We start from the raw sequence: 20823 nt of genomic DNA, 5'->3' as shown, positions 1-20823 counted from the left end.
CGGTCTGGGAAGATCCCACATGCCACGGAGCAACTGGGCCCGTGAGCCACAACTACTGAGCCTGAACGTCTGGAGCCTGTGCTCTGCAACAAGAGAGGCCACGATAGTGAGAGGCCCGTGCACCGCAATGAAAAGTGGCACCCGCTTGCCACAACTAGAGAAAGCTCTCGCACAGAAACGAAGACTCAACACAGCAAAAATAAATAAATTAATTTTAAAAAATTAAAGTGTTAACTTAAATTCATAATGTTATGGGCTGGAACAAAGGAGATTTTTTTTTTTCACCTTTAAAATAAATATATTTTATTCCTTGCCAGGAGACTCCATGGAAAAAGATAAACAGTATATGAACATAGAAAGCATTGTTAAACAATTTCAATGTACAAACAGAGCCAGAGAAAGTACATCACAGGCTTGATAATATTAAAAAAAAATTTCCACTAGTGCTTAAATGAGAACTAAGAAACTGACACTTGTATCTGTTAACCACTCCACCCCAGCCTCCACTCTGCTTCACAGTGATTGAATCAGGCCAGAGGATGCAGATTCTCTACCTGTGACTTTGGGAGGCAATGGAAAACCCCCCAGTATCAAGCAGGAATCAGGAAGGATACAGAGTTTCATGGTGCAGGTGGTAGACTAACCCGTCATTATCCCATGAAACCTCCCTAATGGCTTGTGAATAGGTAAACAAAAACTTTTATTAACACGGAAAAGTGTTTCTGCCTTGGAGGCTATCATTACTGTAAAAGTGTACCTCTAAAAAAATTGTGTAGTTATGTCATTAAACAAGTAATAAACCACTTTCAATTTAAAGTGACATCAACAATTGAACAAATGACATTTGATACCTGAACTGGCAGTTACACTATAACAGAATTATCTTCTGCTAGTACAGTGAATTTGTTGTGTACTTCACTGGGCAGTTACACTATAACAGAATTCTCTTCTGCTAGTACAGTGAATTTGTTGTAAACTTCACTGGGCAACATGAAAGAAAAGATGAGGTCTGAGAGCATCCAGAGAGCAAGCACAAGCTTCTATACTTACTAAAGTAGAGCATCTTTAGCCTTATCTTGCCACACTGTACAACAGTCCCATTTCCTTTCCTTGATGTCTTGGTCCATGAAAGCAAGACAGTTATCTTTTTGACCCTTTCTTAACTGGATATGTAAGTAATCTGTTCTATAACCTTGGTGTCTTGGTTATTTGGAGTATGCAAGACAAAAGGAAAGCACCAAACGTACAGGAATGAACAGAGCTATACTTCTGTATGTGCAGAGTCTTCAGAAGCTTAACCAGGGGGAAATAATTTTGACTGGGTCTTTGCCATGTAATCTTGAGTGTTCAAAGAGGAGAATAGAAGCTTTTAACTGGTTTTGGGTTGCATGAAATGGCTGATTTTTAGAATTAAAATGTTTGTACTTCTAGGTAAGTTAGACAGTGAGGGGTATATATTGATACATATGAAAACTTCTTGGTCCTTCTTGAGTTTGAATATATTTTCAGTCCAAAAACTAAGCAGCAGTAAAAATGTATTTTCCTAGCATTTTAAATCTCAGGAGTGAAGGTACTGGGGAATGTCTGAAGTAGCTAGAAAGTGTCTTATGGCAGCAGTGGTGACTGACCGACACCGCTGTTCTCCACGGAGCTGGGCGAGGTGCTCGGACTGTGCTCTGCTGTGTTCCCACTTGAGCTTGGGGTCAAGGGTTCATGTCCTTCAGAATTCTACAGCATTTCCTGAATGAGAGGGGGCATCGAGCCAGGAATTTCCATTTTCAAGGTAATTACACTTTCTGCACTTTTAGCACTGATGCTGTGATCTGTGATTTTCACGAGGATCTTTGGAAACATGTGAGGCTTGCTGGGTCGTCTTTTTCTGATATAAATTTTTAGTGCTTCCAGCAATGGTTCTTGTAGCTTATCTAATTTTGTTGGTTCCTCAAGGTCCTGGCGGTCTCCACAGATCAAGCAGATGGCGCTGAGAAGGCCTGTCTCCGTGTCGTCCATCTCCAGATGTAGGATCTGGCTGGCGAAGGTGAATACGAGGTCGGTCAGGAGTCTGATCCTGGTGTTGTGCATCTGGGTTCGATTCAGGGTCAGGCCATCTGAAAACGGCATGGTGTCTTGCTCTGGGATATACCTGGTGCAGATTCTCAGAATCAGGATGTCCAAACAGGCTGCCTTCAGCAGGGTGATTTGGTCTGCGATGGTCAAGCCGGTGAAGCCTGGTAGACGTTTAGCAAACTCCATGATCTTAATAATGCACTTGGTGGCCAGTTCACTGAATTTGTCCCAGAGGCCCAGGTCCAGTCGGACTCAATGGTCAGCACTGGAATTCCTGTTCCTGAGCCTCGCACATGCCCAACCTGTGCGTCATGACCGAGTGGGAGGAAACGCCCACCTTACTCAGCAGCTGCTCAAACCCCCGCCCGGGGTGCCTCCTCCAAAGGAGATTTAATTGAAGATATCAGGGTGGTTATATCCATGAGAACAGATGGATATTGAAACAAATCCTTTCATCAGTTTCCAATTTTTTTTTCAGTCTATTCTTCACTTAGTTTTGAAAAGCCAGGTTTTGACTTTCAGAAAAAAGGGAAAATCTTAAACAAATGACTAAATATGAGACATATATAAATGAAACAGAAAACAAAATCTGATTCATTCTACTAATGTCCTACTTAATCCTCAAAGCCCAGAAATCTCCTTTACTCCAAAAAAGGATTTCAGTTTCTATATCATATGGGAAGGCCATTTCTTCTCTGTGTCAGGGTGTCTGAATACTGATTAACTAGATGTCATGATAAAGATGGTGGCAAATTTTCTTGAGAGAAGTCAACTGACAAAGTTGTCCAAAGATTACATTCTCTTGGAAATGGGTAATCATTGCAAGAATAGCTCAAATCCTTTGCTCTGTGGGGAATGAAGTTTCAAATGGGCAGTGACTAACAAGAGATGGTTCATTCTAATCGAGGCTTTGCTGAATAATTGGAAGTCATTAATGCTAATGCTATCAATGGATGAACAGACAAATCTTGTGGATGATATATATATATTTTGTTTGTTTGTATTGTTAGTCACTTAAACATTGTTCACATTTGTTAACGAAAGTACCAGATTTTTCAGTGATCTGGTTTTTGAGAGGTAGGTTGTAGCCCAACAGTTGAAGCAGATCATCATGGAGGTGGGGGCAGGGTTTGTTGGAGGATGGCCTGAGAAGGGCAGCAAACCTGGGTCTTTTTTTCCTGTGCACATTTCAGACAGACCAAAGAGTATATATTTTTTCCCTAATGGAAGCGAAGGATTGGCAACATTAGACATGGCTTTCTGCAGTTCAGATTTTAACTCAAATACACATTCTTTGTGGGTTAAGACTGGGCAAGGAATGGAGGCCATGGGATAGTTTTGACATGCCTCTGGATTAAGAGATAATTAAAGAGAGAAAAAAATCAGGGCAGACAATATTAGATAATGCCCAGACAAAAGTATCTTGTCCATTGAATCAGAGAAAGCTCCAGGTGAGGCCATTTATAGTCAGAGTTCTTTTCGTAATCCAAGGCTTACCCAGTTGGTACTGACCATATGGGATATATCTTGAGACATTAAGAGGGCCTTACCTCTTACTTATCCTTTCCTGTTTTAATTTAAGGGGAGGAGGAACTCATCCCCATTTGCTTAAATGTTTTTCTGATTCTATTTTAGAAGGAAGTACCATGTCCTCTGAGATCATTTCTGATTCTTCATTATTGACCATGTTTTTAGCAAGATGGAAACATGAAGCCCAAATTTCGCTGATGTTAAACAATTCATGAGTAACATTTTCAATATCATCAAATAAGTGATTATCATTAGAAAATTCATGATTTTCATCATCAACAGTATCATCATCATTGCCATTATCCTCATCATATTCATTACCATGATTGTTGTAGTAATTTTCCTCCTCTTACGGTACTACCTCTTCTGTACAACTGGCACTACCAGTTCCACAGGCCAAGACAGGTACCTTTTACAGAGGCACAAGGAACCAACAAAGTCAAAATAAATTTTAATATCTATTAAATACATAAGCTATTGCTATCTAAATGAATTATCAGCATAGTAGATGACAAAAATATTTTTGTCACTACTTTCCAATAAAAAAATCATGTCTTCTTCTTAAAGTAGCCCCTCCATAGGAAAAAAGCCATCAGTGTTCTATAAGTATAGCTATATTTATATATTTAAGGAGTCTTAGCCTACTCAAATTTACTAGACATATTTAATATCAGCAAATACTACGCCCCATGACACTGATTCCAGGAGTGATTTAAATTATGTCTGGGATCATTTTGAATCAGGAGAAACAATGATATTTTCAAACTACTAGTAATTTTTTTCCCCCCTCAGGTGCACTGAATCACACTTTTTAATCAGGGTATCAATACACTATAATATCTAAACTCCATCCAGAGAATAGTAATGTTTATAAAAGTTCTCCAAAATTAATTAAGGTTATGCCTTGAAAGGCAGACCAGTAGTTTTATGCCATGACATCTAGCAACTATGTCAATCAATGAAACAACTGAAACTTCCAGTCTTATTAAGTTAATCAGTTCTTTACAGACACAGCCAATGACAAACTTAACTAAATTGGTCCCAGTTTCACACATTAAAGCGTAGACATTTTCAATGACGAATATAGCAGTTTAGATAAAATTATTGTAGGCATACGGTCAAAATATATTTTCATGCCTCACAATACTAAAAGAAAAATTTATAAAATTTAAGAGCTAAAAACAATTGATCATAAATAAACCCATTAGTAAAGACATTGGCTTAATAAATGCTTCTTTTAACAAGATAGCCATACTAGTGCTATCATACAAGGCAAACTGTGTTACATTCATATACTGTATCTTCAAATAGTTCTTAATTTGTCTAATGCTAGAAGATGTTAATTTTTATCATTTCTTATCCTTAAAAGTAGCAAATAGTATTTTTTCAAAGTTTACTATTTTAACATTAGCATTTAACTATTTTAACTAATAATTTTTACACAACCATGAAATCAAATTAAAAAAATAATGATTTTACTACTGAAAAGAATAAATCTTTCTTTACTAGCTGAGTTACCACAATTTATAACATTTTACAAACAAAAATACTCATACATATTAATTTTATCCTTCTAATTTTTATTCTAAGATTGGAAATTAATTTGGGCAAAGGACACATTTGTTTCATATAAATATTCAATTTATAAAGTGGATTCATTGCATAAGTTAAGATTTTGTTAGTGTTAACAATAAGTGTATTTTCTTGATATATAATAAAACGGAATAAATATTGAAATACTTTTGTGCAATTAATGAATTGCTTATCCCATCTGAAATTAGAAGAAAACCATCTCTCAAGTTACTTTGCTCTATATTTAACATAATGTTCCCCTTCTAGTTACATAGATAAGAAAGTAACTTCTACACTGAAAATTAATTATAATATTTTGGGAATTATAAAAAAGCATTATTACTTCATAAAATCTCTATCAAAGGTGCTAATACTTTTTTGGGGGGGGGTAGGAGTTTATTAATTAATTTATTTATTTTTGCTGTGTTGGGTCTTCGTTTCTGTGTGAGGGCTTTCTCTAGTTGTGGCAAGCGGGGGCCACACTTCATCGCGGTGCGCAGGCCTCTCACTATCGCGGCCTCTCTTGTTGCGGAGCACAGGTTCCAGACGCGCAGACTCAATAGTTGTGGCTCACCGGACTAGTTGCTCCGCGGCATGTGGGATACTCCCAGACCAGGGCTCGAACCCGTGTTCCCTGCATTAATAGGCAGACTCTCAACCACTGCGCCACCAGGGAAGCTTGGTGCTAATACTTCTTTATGTGCTAATACTTTCCCACTTATGACTCCTAAAGTTTAAGAAACTGTTCAAATTGTATTTATTGTTTAAACATTTGTGAAGTGTTCTCTCATCTGGAAATGGTCATCGTTTGAAGGTTTGGGAAAGTGTTCAAAACACCCTGACTTGTCCTTGGAGTTACTAAAAATAAAAAAAAAATCTGCTCCTACCACACTAGGCTGTGCAAGGGTGGGCTAAAGCAGTAGTTCTCTGCTAAGGAAATTCCAACCCCCTCCCCCACACAGGGGATATTTAGCAAACTCTGGAAATATTTTTGGTTGTCACATCTAAGCAGGAGGGTGCCACGGGGACTTAGTGGGTAGAGGCCAGGTATACTAATAAACTTCCTACAATGCACAGGACAGCCCCCATCCTGTCCTACCCCATCTCACAAGAGGGAATTATCCAGCTCTAAACGTCAATAGTGCCAAGGTAAAGAAACCCTGGGCCAACACACTGAGAATTATGATCCTAAAAGGAAAAGACTAAATTGTATCCAAATGCAAAGTTTTACTCTGAAATCAGTATAACTACAATTATACTTGTAGGATCCAGCAAATAATCAGAGGAAGAGCCTCAGAAATATAAATGGAAAGAAACGAATCACATCTGTGCATTAGAATCATTTGTACAAACATCACTTTTCTATGGCAGTAAGCCGACTATAAACATATTTTCATATAGACTATCTTATCTTGTGGTTAATTGTATTTTTAAAAACTCTGAGATCACCAGTAAGTAATACCTAATTTTATGAAAATATAAATGGTTTAAACGTTTCCAGGAGGAGAAGCTTTTGACTTTATTTGTATGCTAGGCCAGAATAGCAGCAAACTAATTTCTATTTGTGCCCAATGGAAGTACTATTTAAAATTTCCAAGGTTTACACAGTAGCTTGAAATTATACACCTATAATCAACATTATACACCTAAAATCAACACACATTTAAAATGTAATACTTGAAATTAAGTGAATCCACCTAGTGTCTAATGATCAGATCATCTGATACAGAACTGGAGAAATTTGATCTTTGGTTACCAACTAAAATTTTAAAATCAAGTTTTGATTCAGGTTCCAAGACACGTTCTTATTCAATAAGAGCTAAAGCTATAGATGACAAAGAAAAACTGAACATTATGGGAAATATTATATATACATAGAAAACATTATTCTATTTATCTGTTATGAATAAATGTCCAACTCTTTATTTTACATTTGTTAATTTAAACATGGTATTTTTAAATGTTAAACAATAATTGTTTATTATTTCTAAAATAAAAAGGGTGAATATATTTGATTGGTGACAATATCATATGAAAAAACACAGTGGTTTAAACATCTAGGGTTTTGTAGATATTTTCATAATACTATAATTCTTAGTTTCATGCATTGCTTACTGAATTATTGATGTACAGTCAGTAAACATATGTTTATGACAAAATATAAGAAATTTTCCACAGCTCACTACATATGTTAATTAATTTGTATCATATTGAAAAATAATGGATAACCCAGTGGAGAGTACAGGAAAAAACAAGAGCATGACGGCAGAATTATCACTATTTTCACTCTACCAGAAAGCTGCTCTACTTAAATCCCTTACTTATTATAACAATGCCTTTCCCTTATTCTACTAAAAGAGCTGTCATAGATGGCAAAACATATGACAATTCTTGACAGTTAAGGGTTATAAAATAACTGCTTCAAAGTATAAAGTTAGTAGAAAGGACTTTTTGGTTTCACTCTCTTTTGAATTGGGACATTTTCGGGGTTTTACCTCCTTTTTTAATACCTACATTAAATAAAGTTTACCAAATAAGGTCATAAATAAGCAAAGGTATTTTCAGTCCCTGTGCAGCTACAAGTCTTAGTTTAAAAGGGTGGGATGAGGGGGACAAAAAGAGGTACAAGTTTAACCATAATAGGAAAATACTGTGCATTTGGAAAATCACATCTTGATACGATTTTTAGAATAAAATGTTCTCAAAATCAAGTTCTAAACTATAATGTCCACAAATACATTCTGTAGCATTAATAAGTTACTTTGATTAAAGGATGATCATTGGGCAATGTGGTAAAAGAAAACTATTTTTTTATCTTGACTCAGAATTAATGTAAAGGTCTTATATGCCAAAGCCAGTATAATATTACATTTCCCCTCTGGAAATCAAAGCAGAACTTAAAATTGTTGGTATCCACAGCCTCTGTACGTTTTCACAACCTCAGTAAGCCAATAGAAGAAAAATGGTTTAAGGAAACATGTACAACTACCAAAAAATCTGCGAAGTGAATGTAGCTACATCAAAATAAATTGTTAAAAGAGGAATCTCTTTATCAATGATGCCCAGTACATTGAGGTTTGTGATACCTAGAAAGTCCAATTTGAAATTCCCTTTAAAAATCCCTACTATTCTAAATAAACACACCAATTTGCTTTGACTATCCTCTTAGAAGGGGGAAGATGCTGCTTCTTGTAAAATATTCTATATATAATAAAAACCAAGGACAAAGCTGCTACAACACTGATCAGAACTAGAGGGGATTTTACTAATAACAGGAAAAAACATCTAATGGAGATGTGAGTTTATCCAATCCCATGAATAATTCTGGAATTTAAAGAAGTTTTCTGGGAGCCTTTTTTTAAATTGAAGCATGGTTGATTTACAATATTGCATTAGTTTTAGCTGTACAGTCTGGGAGTCTTGACATACATTTGCTGAAGTAGAAAATTTCTAGGAAATATTTTTAAAGTATTTTGGAGAAAAAAGGTAATGGGAAAAGATATGATTCCCTTAAATCTGATTATTAACTATAGAATAACAAAGTATTGACTACAGTTTAGAATGAATAATTTATATAGAATTATGATCAGTTACTTTCATGCACATAATAGCAAGACAAGAAGCCTGAATATTAAAGTGATGCTCAAATTATGTTTTGATTATCAAACTATAATTTAATGTAATCACAATTTCTCAAAAATTTGACAACTTGGGATATATATTTTTGAAGTATAGCAAAACCCTATTAATGATACTAGACTGGTAAACATTTAATAAATACTGGTTTTAAATTCCGAAAAAGACATTCTTCTCTGATCAAAATCATTTGTGAGAGGAGATATGGGGATATATGTATACATATAGCTGATTCACTTTGTTATACAGCAGCAACTAACACAACATTGTAAAGCAACTATACTCTAATAAAGATGTTAAAAATAAATAAATAAAATAAAAGCAGGTACTAAAAAATAATCGTTTGTGATTTGGTAAACTGCCAAGAGGTGGAAGAAAAACAATTAATATAAAGTTAAGGAATCTAATAATAAGCAATTTGCACTTTAAAACATCATTACTCTAAAATCAAATGTATACTATTAAACCTTTGGATTATTAAACTAGCTGAACTCTATACCACATTTTGTATTTAACTTGATTTTTATTACCACCAGAATTATATAGGTTTGTAGTGATTGCTATTAACTCTACTACCTAGATACTTGAATCTAATTCAATTATTTTTATTAGGGACTATACTAAAATATTCAAGTTATCTCTAAGAATTAAAGGCAAGTTTCAAAATAAACATACTTGAAATGTGTTTACTAATTCATTGAATCACTTTTCTTTTCATGAATAATGTCATATAAAAGAACAGTAATCCTGATATGCGCAATTGACTTTTAAAATAGAATTCTGCATCATATCTGGTTCTATGAGTCAAGGCATATAGGGCAGTTAGGGGGTGAAATTTAAATTTATCTTTAGAAAAATGATTAGCTCAACTAGAATAGGATATGGGCACTCTTAAGTCACCATCAGAATACACCTGATATATGTATACAATATATAATATATATCTCCTGATGGTGACCTAAGTGCCCATATTTATCTATCTAAAAATATATATTTATATTTAGTATGCATGTAAAAAAAGTTCAAAACCCTGAATGAAGTCCAGGCAAATCCATGAAGAAAACCAAAACATATGATGCAAAAATAATTAAATGATTATTTGTGACATCATGTTTTTTAATGTTGGTGAATGGAGAAACAACAATAGAGTACAATTTGATACTGCATCCAAGTATCCATTATTATTCTCAAATCAGTATAATGAAGGAAAATATAAACTGTTCTTTTAAAAGTATTTATGAAGAATATGTCCATGCAGATAAAATCACTATTCTTCTCTTACAAAAACCACTCAAGGCTCTTATCTACAATCTAATTTTTAGTTCGAAAAGATGTGCAAGAGGTTCTCTAACTCATCAACTGTTTAGGCTGTACTCAAATGGCCTCTAGATAAATAGGTACTCAGGGAAAACAGTGTAAAAAAGGAGAAATGGGGTAACACATTTAACTTCTTAAAACCTTAATTGTTTAGAACCTTGGCCAGAGGCTAATCCCTCCTAATTTTTGTGAGTCAAAGCTTGGAAGCAAAGGACAGATAGCCTTCATATATTTAAATAATGATTAAGGAAATCATATGTCCAAAATAAAAGAATTTTAAATGAAATTACATCTGCTTTCCATGCCATTCTCTTGCCTGTTTAGCTTTAGTGAACACTACATGAGATGAACAATGCCAACTCAGAAAAGGATTCACCCTACATAAATTTGATGATAGCATGTCTGCTGCCAGATAATTCTTCACAAGCCAATCTTTTGCCAATTGAGCTAACTCAGAATTGTTCACCTGAGAATTGTTCAGCTAAAATAAATGGAGAGTCCAGTTTGAGTTAGTGCAAGTAATAGTTTACTTCATTAATATGCAGGAAGTGGCAGCTTTCTGGCTCAAGGTAGTTCAGACCTTTAGGAAGAATAGGAAACATAAAATGGCAAAGAAGAAATTAGACATTTTGGGTTTTATGTATTGTGACCATATATTCTTGTGTCCCTGTTTAATTATTAAGAGGTGCCCTTTCACTTTTAAACTTGTCCTTATTTGGAGGATAAATTATGTGGTTAGCCTCATTTTATACAACAAAAGTAAATAACAGAAAACCAGGTGAGGATAAAATAGAGGCTAAAACATATATATACACAAAGATATGTATAAGGCACCCAAAGATAATTCTCTTTTTAATCTACAAATTGAATCTGAACTCTACAGGTCAAACCGTTTGTCCACTGTGTCTGTGGAAATCATTTGAGAAAGCAACACTTAAAATAACTACAAATATTGCCTAAGCAATAATCAAAATAAGCAGTTATCTTTTAAAGCAACTAGGACAGCAAATCCACTTACTTGTGAAACAGAAATTGCTAATGTGTGAAATCATAGAGTTATGCAGTCAGTTATGTGCGGGGAAAAAAAATCTTCCAATATCATAGTAACACAAAATACAAGAGCTGTTGTCAGTAAAAAGAATTGTGGACAACTCATTGTGGCAATGCACTGCAAATATGGGTGAATCAACTATCACTAACCCATTGGAGCAATTAAGTTTAAGAAAGATTAACAATTGTGGCAGATAAAACAATTGTCAGAAAACTGTGTAGCAAACCATGAAGATACTTTGAAATAACTCTTGAGGTTATCTAAAACAATAGTTTATGTTTACTTATAGCTGAATCTAATTAATACACTATGCCTTAAAATGGGGAAACAATACAAAAATAATTGCTTAACCAAATACCACAGTTGTCTCATAATATCAGGAAGCAATTTGGTAAAATGCTATTTTTACATTAATCAATACTCAAATAAGGCCAGCCACTAGATTGTAGGGTATGTAGAAGATTATCTCAGACAGGAGTCAATTTTTTGCCTCAAACCTTTAATAGTCTAGATTACAGAAGGCCAGACATAGTTAAAATGAGATTACTATTTACAAAATACCAAATAAAACAAGTGGAGAAAAATTTTAAGTTACTTTAAACTACTTAAATTTGCCATAGTATGATTATATTTGTGTAGAATATACAGCTCAAGAAGTCATGTCTATTAGATAAATAACAAAAAATCAGATTTCTAAGAGTTAAAGGGATTAAAATGTCAGTTTTATTAATCTAGCTATTTTGCATGTAAACTGGTTTTCTATGTGAGACCTCTAGCTTTATAAAAATCCGTTCGTTTTACCAATTAGGTATTTGATCTAAAGCATCATTTGAAGGACTAAAGCAAAACTCGAGACAGCTAAATATGCCTGAAAACTCAAGACGGGTTTTCTGGAGAAAATAGATTTCAGAGAAATGTCTAGAATCCTAAAAGCTCCAGATGGATAAGCTAGTTCAGCCTATATAGAAGCCATCCAACAATGTTTCAACTCAGTGTCATATATATACCATCCTCAATGAGGAAATTTTCACTTTTCCAGTCCCATGAGTACTCCTAGTTAAAGATACATTCCCATACCACTACAATGGCTTCCAAAGGCTTAAATATGATAGGATGGTCATTGCTACTTCTTCGACTTAGAAAGTTCTAGACTGGTTTTGGAATCTAAGATAATGAGGTATTTGAAGGGGTGATATGGTTTTGAGGAAAATGCTATGGCTATCTGTAGCTGATCCTTTAGGAATCACTTTCCTCAGAGTAAAATTAAAAGATTTGAAGGCCTCCTGAAACTCACAAAATCTGTTAAATATTTAAGTCCTCAGAGAAAAAGCAGTGTGACACCACTAAATGAAGTCAAGAATATAATAATCAAAATCAGAATTTTATAGTTTTTTTTGTGTATTCAACCAATCTAAGTAGCCTTCATTTCATATTTACTTATGGAAGGGAGTTGAATATCTAAGTTAATCGAATATTCATTACTTTGTATAATCTAAACACGATTATATTTTCCTACTTTTTGATAGCTATATGCACTCTCACATTCATCCATACAATCATTCAGTGACTTCAATAATGCACTATGTTCAACTAAAATTAATCTATAAAGTTCTACACTTCTTTATTTATAATCCATTAAATTGTTTGTTTTTTTAATTTTTTCATCCCTGGATTGTTTAGAGCATCACTTTGTTCTTCTGTTAACTATTTATTTCATTATTTTCCTTACTGACAGCAAAGCTCTTCTTGTCCCTGACTAAGCTACTTTAAATGGATGCTTCTAAGCAAACTCTTGTGCTCAGTGAATATAAGGGCCCCCTCCTAAACCAGGAAAACATACTAGTATCCATGAAAGTGTAGTTCTAGCAAATATCCTGCTGCAAAAATGGCTTTTGAAACCTATTTAATTTAGAATGATTAAAAATTTTAAAATTCAAATTTGTTATTATATATCTCTCCTACAGAATCCACTGCAGAAAGACAATTTTGACTGACTTACAAGAAAAGAAATAGGAAAATAGAAAAGAGTTTTCAGTGTGAAAAAGAAAAGACAAGATAGGACATCTAATTTTTTAAAATGGCATATGAATGAGATGTAAATAAAGCAATTCCAGATGGTAGAAGCTGTATATGAGAAAGTATTCACATTAGCAATATCACAGTCATATGGAGGGCCAGGAGGAGGGAAAGACAAATGAGGAGAAGGAAACATTTGATTCAAGAGACAAGTGAAAGAAGGTAAATGGAAGTTTGTTTTAAATTAAACTAAGTCAAGAAATAAATATGGAGCCAGTGGCACTGATAGAGAAAGAGAATAATGCTGTCATATATTCCTCTGTATACATATATAAAATATGTGTGAAAAGTTTAGGTTGTAAAATAAGGTTTTTAAAGAGTATAGAGCATAACTTTAGAAAAGTTGGAGGAGACTACAATCTTAAACCAGAGAGCAAAACCAGTAACTACTGTTTATAAAACACTTTTCTTCAAGGCACTCAGCAAATTGTACGTATTTTTCTTAATTCATTAATTTTTATAATATCCCTGCCTGTTAGATAAAGATAATTTTATTTTCACCATTATATAGAAGAGGAATTGGAGGCATAGACGACAAGTTTAAGAATTAAGATAATAGAAGGACTTATGTAATTACCACCACTAGCACAGGAATTAACATTTTCATCAAAAAGATTTTATTTCCAGTCTTGAAATTGTTTTTCAGATAAATGTTGTCAGAAAGTATCATTGCCACAATTGCAGACTTAGTAAAAAATAAAATATCATGAATTAATGAGAGTGCTGGGTGAAAATCTACTGAAAGTAGATTGGGAAATTTTAACTTGTCTGAAACTATGAACACTTAACTATAATTCCATGTTCTTAATGTCAGAATGACCAATTCAAGGTAAAATGTTCTTTTAATACAATAAATGTTTTCTTCCTTACTATCATTAGTGTAGAAATATATTCCCCATAATGTCTTGTTATTAAGCTCCCTGGGGACAGTGACTAATTTTCAAACGTATTTTTATCCCTCAAGACTTTGTACGCTGGGCACTCATTAAGTATATGTTAAATTTAGATGACTGGAATTAGACTTAGATGTTAGTTGGTAGTCAGTTACCGTTACAACTAAGAAAATACTTAGTAGAACAGCTTTCCATTCTTTAGAGCTTTACTTCATTCTATTGGAGAAGCTTAAAATAATGGAGTTCTATATTTAAAATAAGCAATAGGATAAGATATGTTCATGAGAACATCCTCCATAAAATAAAATTCCTGGTTAAGTGAGATCTCAAGGACAAATGTAAATTAGGTGAGAAAACCTAAAACTTCATTTTACGCATTCAACTTTTAAAACTACTTGTGTTGTTGAATAAAACAAAATTTAAAAGTAGTTTTTTCAAAAGGTTTTTTATTTCTATTTCCTATTCTATAACCTTGTATTACTTTTCTTAGTTTACCTGCAAGTTTACAGACATCTACATGCAGCAATTAAAATATAAACACTCTTTCACTGTGTTAAAAAAGAAGCAATAGGTTTCTTATGACTGATTATCTAGAATTACATCTTACATTTCACAGCAAATGAAAAATATATGGACAGCTATAGTTTTATTGTTTTAGTTGCTAAAAGACACATTTCTGTGTGCTTGCATGTGGATATTATATTTTGATGCACTGAGCTCTCTAGTAATGAATATTTAACTTTTTATGAAGAAAAACAACCATTATCACATAATTGTGGAATAATATTGGTGGAGATATATTAATTTCTGCAAGCAAAAGACCAATGTATAAAGAACACTTCAAAGATAGTTATTTAAGTTCTGTGTTTTAAAATTAAATTGAACTTAATACTTTCCTTCCTCTGGTACCTTCTATGTGCATTCAGAAACTAAGACACTTCAACAAAGATATACTAAAATTTAATTTGTGGTCAAAGCAGTTTATTTTCTCTATTATGCTATCGAATTATTCACACGTTTTTACTGATTTATGAAGATGACTAAACTGATAAATGTGAAGGGAGAATACTAATTTCTTTTGTGTTTGATTTTGAAGTGAGAACTATTTTTCATATGCATTTTATATTTTTTGATAAAGAATAATTTCTTCAAAATTGGTCCAAATTCACATAAAAGCATAAAGCATAAAGCTTGGTAAAAGCATAAAGCTATTTAAATTATTTTATTGATCGAATTAAGTCAAAATCAGAAATTTCCCCCCAAATGACCTTATTGCTTTTATCATCACTTCTGAACAAGATGTTATCACCTCTGGTACAAAAGTTTTACCAATCCATCATTTTTTTTTGTCTAAGATTGAATGAAGGATCATAATTCAGTTCACTAAGAGTGTTGTTATACAGTCAGTATAATGTTGTATAGATCAAAAAAATAATTTACGCTGAACAAACTGCACACATTGGAATGTTTATTAGCTCAGATTTTTAGCATCAATCAGAATTATGGGAGCCAAGTAGATCTGTATAACCAAACCTCGTGTTTTCATGAAAGAGTTATATAATTTTGTCGTATAATTAAATATATATTTGATAGATTTTAAGTCTTTCCCTTTGGCAGGCACAAAATTAAACATAAAATTGTTTTTTATCTAGATACAGTGAACAATAGAATAACAGATCAATAAACCTGTGCCTAATAATAATCCATGTAAAGTTTAGCAGTATTTCTTATAGCTAGTTGCTATTATCAGGTCAAAGGGCAGAATGTGAGTAAATTAATCAAAGTTGGGGAGATACATTTGCTCTTCAGAATCTTAGTTTATAAATTCTAGAATTGAGCTATCTAAAATGTCCTACATACATGTGTTGCATGTGGGACTATTAATAACACGTGTATTTAATGAAAGGCATTAGTGGACTATATTAACCAGGACTCTGATAATAGCAATGAAGTCAAAAGTTACTTAATCCTATTAGTGTCACACTCTCATTGTAATAAGACCTGACAACATTAATAAAGATCCATTTATGAAGAGAATGAGTTTTATGTTGTCATTTTTCCCCACTGGAGGTGCACTTTGATAATAACTCCTAGCTTTCAGGGACCTAACAGTCATTAGCATTTGACTGTCACCTTTTTTACTTTTTAGCACAGATCAAAAATGTTAATCTGCACATCATAGAATTCAGAGAATATAAAATCAAGTTATCTTAAAGCTGAAAGGGTGAACTTCCAAATAAAACTTCATTTTATAGTTGAAAACTGAGAAAATCATTGTATTCAAACTCTTCTGAATATCTTTAGAGGCAACTTAGCTTTCTAAAGCAGTTAAATACATTGTTTGCTATAGCATATTATGTATATTATAGCATATTATAACATTGTTTGTTATAGCATATTATGCCTGCAATGGCATTAATGAATTTTACTCACTCCTCCTGATACTACACACTACTTTGATCTATGGATACATATGATAAAGAAATATTAATTCCTTTAGAATAATAAAGTTTGCTTGCTCTTTAGCTCCACGATATATTATTTGATGTCTCATTCTTGGCAAGTGTATTCAAGGTTACTAAATCTAATGGTAGATAGAATTTTTACAATTTGGATTTTCTAACCCCAGATTTCAAAGCAAATCTAAGTCTAACCTAAGTTTCATAAATCCAAACTCTTGATCAGCAGGCAATATGTTTAGTTCTCATTTAGTTTTTAAAGTAAAAACCAAATATATCTTATTTTAAACAAAATAGAAACAAGGTCCCAAACTTTGATTATGTGAAAAGACTCTGCCCAAGATTAATTTTTTTTGAGGTGGATGTAAAAGATGAGGATGCTTTATGAGATGGGCAAAAATGTGTGAGGGCTTTGAGTCAGGTCACGAATCTGAGAAAAATTTGATCTTCACGCTCCGTCAGCACAGTCAACCTTTGAAACATTGTCATGCCTGCCTCAAGGGGACCAATCAACACATTGCCACTGGGCTAGTATAGAAATATTATTGCTGATATATGTGAGGGAAGATGAAAATCTGAAGCAGAAAATGAAGACATATGCAACATCATTACACAAACTAATTTCCCCTGAGTTCCAACCATGGAAAGAAGTAGATCCCTGTGGTTTATATCCATATCCTGAGTCAGATTGGGTGCTTGAAGTATATTTCTATTTGTGAATGTAGTAGCTTCCCTGACAACAGACTTAGAATATGAAAAAAAGCTTTATAAGTAACAGGCTGACAGAATAATAAGGTGGAAGTTAGAAAGACATTGTAACTTTCTACTCCTGGACAACAGCTCTGTCAAATACTACTAGGGCTCAGTGGTATATATTTATTAGATAGATGACACATAGATGCAGATAATTATATATATAGTATACAATATGTATGTAGGTATAGTGTACACATAGTATATACTATATACCATGTATAACATATATTTTAAAATATATTATTTAATAACATTTAAAAATTATATGTTTATAATATATATATAATATTTATAATATATAAAAATGGCATATATATACACATATACATATATGTGTGTATATAGAGATATATATAGTTATAGGTCTTTAGCATAGCTAGTCCAAATTAAGGGAAATTATATCAGAATATCATGTGGAATTCTCATTATACCATGTCTTTACTTGAGACAGGGAAAAGGGAAGATTTCACTTCTGGATATTTTTTTAAGTGGCAATTCACATCAAAAACTTTTATAGATGAAGCTTGTTTTTTCTTTAGAGTAACCTAACCTCTCAAAAATTTGAAAATTAACCTTGCCAAGATCATGTGGATAAGTTTCATTTTACCATAATTTTCTTTGTACTAAGCAGAATCACTTGGTAATCATGTTATTCATTCATTCCTCACTTTCTTTTTACTTTGTCTTTTTCCATTTTCTTCTTCTTCTTTCCTGTTAAACTTGCTGTGATCCTCACCCTCAAGGTTATCTATCTGTCTCTTTCTGTCAATCAAATCTAAGAGTCAGAAGACGTTATTCTGGTTCCCAATTTACTAGTCATATGATCATAAACAAAACAAATTATTACCCTGAAATGCAATATCCACATTTTTTAAATGTGTAATAATAATGCTTTCCTTGTTTATGCCAAAGCACACCTAATATCATAAAATGCATAAATGAAATTAAAATATTTATATATTAATTTTTTGAAGATCAATATTGCACACTTTGCCTTATGTTACTTTTTATTATATGCATTTTGATACATTTATCAAATACCTTTATTTTCAGTTAATTATCTTGTTAATTAACATAGATTTGTTAATAGCAAGACAATTGACCTAATTTTTCCTAGAATTTTTCCCTATATCTCCCCCTTCTCTCCCTTCGTTATCTGAACTTTTCATATAAATTTTATATTTCCTTAGTTAAGATAAACTGTGATTTTGCTATTCTTGTCTACTCAACAAAAATAGAACAAGTTAACATTAATTAAATTCTCAACCTATTCTGCAGGAAAGATCTTTTAAAATAAATTAGTATGGTTGGCCTACTTACTTTCAAATTATAACACTTTTTAAAATTTATGGATGAATCATAACATGTTTCTTTTTTTTCTTTTTATTTAACCTCCCTATCCTCCCTCCCCCAGTGTACATACCACTTTCATGACAGGACCTTTTTGCAAGTCAAAGTGCACTCAGTTAACCCATGAGATGGCCCTCTGCAAGCCCAGGGCTATGCTTTGTGTTCCATAATTATTATTTTTAACAAGCAGTCAGGACAGTATTTGCCCATTGGGCCAAAAAAATGCCCCAGTACTTAGGTACATCACTTTTGGTTTATCACACATTCTAAAACAGAATGAAATTGTAGAGCATGTCTATTTCTAAGACTCATCTAAGAACCTCTAGTGAGCCTGTCTTTATGTCACTTGCTGATAATCTTTCAAAGAAATTCAAATGAAAATAGATTTTAACAAACCTAAATTAAGCCAGTGGGTTTATTTGTTTTTTTTTTTAATTTGAATTTGTTAAGCAGCTTTCAAGACAAATCAGAAATTTCTTGGAAGTTCATTAAGCTGCCCTGAAGGAGACATTACAAAATTATTCTTTCAGTAAAGCACTGCATTTCAAAATAACACATTTGTCAGGATTGTTGGGTGGAGAGACCCTATTACTAATTCCTGATTTAAATTTGGTAAGGTCCCATTTTGATTTGAATCTGTCAATTTTTATTTTCCAAATAAATTGCTTTTCTTTGTTTAGGCTGTGCTCTCCAAAATAGTAGCCACTTACCACAGGTGGCTATTAAAATTAAGATTAATTAAAATTAAAAATTCAGTTCCTTGGTAACAGTAACCACATTTCAAGTAATCAATAGCCACATGTGGCCAGTAGCTACCATATTGGATACCACAGATAATAGAACTTCCGTCATCACTGCTGGACAGTGTAACTGTCCAGTCATCTACTGGACAGTGTAACTTTAGAGATAGTATCCACTCTGTTATGCAACTTACTGTTTAAAGTAATAAGCCTCACATTTCTATAAACAGTCAAATGTTTCAATGCATCTCGAAAAAACTTCTGTGCAGGTGTATCTACCCTCTACTTAGTGCTTATTCTTCCCAATTCTGCCCCTGTGAAATTTATATCATCAATCTCATATTACGACTGGAGAAACTAAAAGTAAGAAAGATTAAGCTGGAGGTGGCTTGTCTAGTCGGTGGTAAGCACAAAATTGTGATCTATATCTTTCTGACTCCTGCATATTTTTGCATTTCATCAGATAAGGAGACACCATTGCAAGGACCTTGCTTAGAAATGCTTATTTATAAATCATCCATCTGTTTTCAGTTTTTACTTCTTATATTCACACACAAATCTGCATTTCACTTGAAATCACTCAAAAGATCTTCAGAGTTCGATTTCTGAATGTATTTATAAACAAATATATCTTCACAACATATCAGCTTCATCTGAGCAGTTTTCCAATATTACACAACCTCCGTGCTAAAACCTTCAGATGATATTCATCAAAATATCTTATTTATGTGTTCTTTGAATAATTTTAACATTGGTCATTATGATAATCATAATCTGGTAATGCATAGTCAGAAAATGTTTATAAAACTTTGAAAATTGCTTGACCATATCTATATTATACCTGCACATTTGTTCTTTTACACATTTGCCAAGATCATTCAAGTGCATTGTACTATATCACATACCCCAATCTGAGTTTTCTACTACTCTATGTACCATATAGCCAATTAAAAATATTCTCCCATTCACTTGATAAATGCAGTCTCTCTGCACATATTTCAAAGAATACCAAATATTCCATCTATTCTTCCCTCTGCATTTACCACCCCAAGACCCAAATCAAACCAAAATAGGTTCCTTAGGTTAACTGAAACTCTTTGACTGAAAAATTGACTTACCCTTTACTGCAAATGAATGCTCTGTGTTTTCAAAGAATTGGAACAAAATGAAAATATTTAACATTAACAAGACATATCTAAAATTTAATCTCATTTTGTTGTTCAAGAGATGCTTAAAGATCTTGCTTTGACTTGAAATCAGCATGAAAAATATTTTTTACTACTATATCTGTGTAGAAATGCTAGTAATAAAAATGTTCTATTCACCCCCAAAATAAATGTATTTGGCTTATTTTCAAAGGACAAGATAAAGCTTTC

At 33.0% G+C, this 20823-nt stretch overlaps 1 protein-coding gene and 1 pseudogene across 1 annotated transcript in view; both read right to left on the bottom strand.

Annotated features, from left to right (window-relative positions):
* Positions 1-20823, bottom strand: part of PCDH11X (protocadherin 11 X-linked) — a 773446-nt gene that overhangs the window by 691790 nt on the left and 60833 nt on the right. The window lies entirely within an intron of this gene.
* On the bottom strand, positions 1606-20386 carry LOC116747729 (annotated as a pseudogene).

This window comes from Phocoena sinus, chromosome X (assembly GCF_008692025.1).
Source record: "Phocoena sinus isolate mPhoSin1 chromosome X, mPhoSin1.pri, whole genome shotgun sequence".
NCBI lineage: Eukaryota > Metazoa > Chordata > Mammalia > Artiodactyla > Phocoenidae > Phocoena > Phocoena sinus.
Note: the sequence above shows the minus strand (reverse complement) of the source record. Positions and strands in the feature narration are given on the sequence as shown.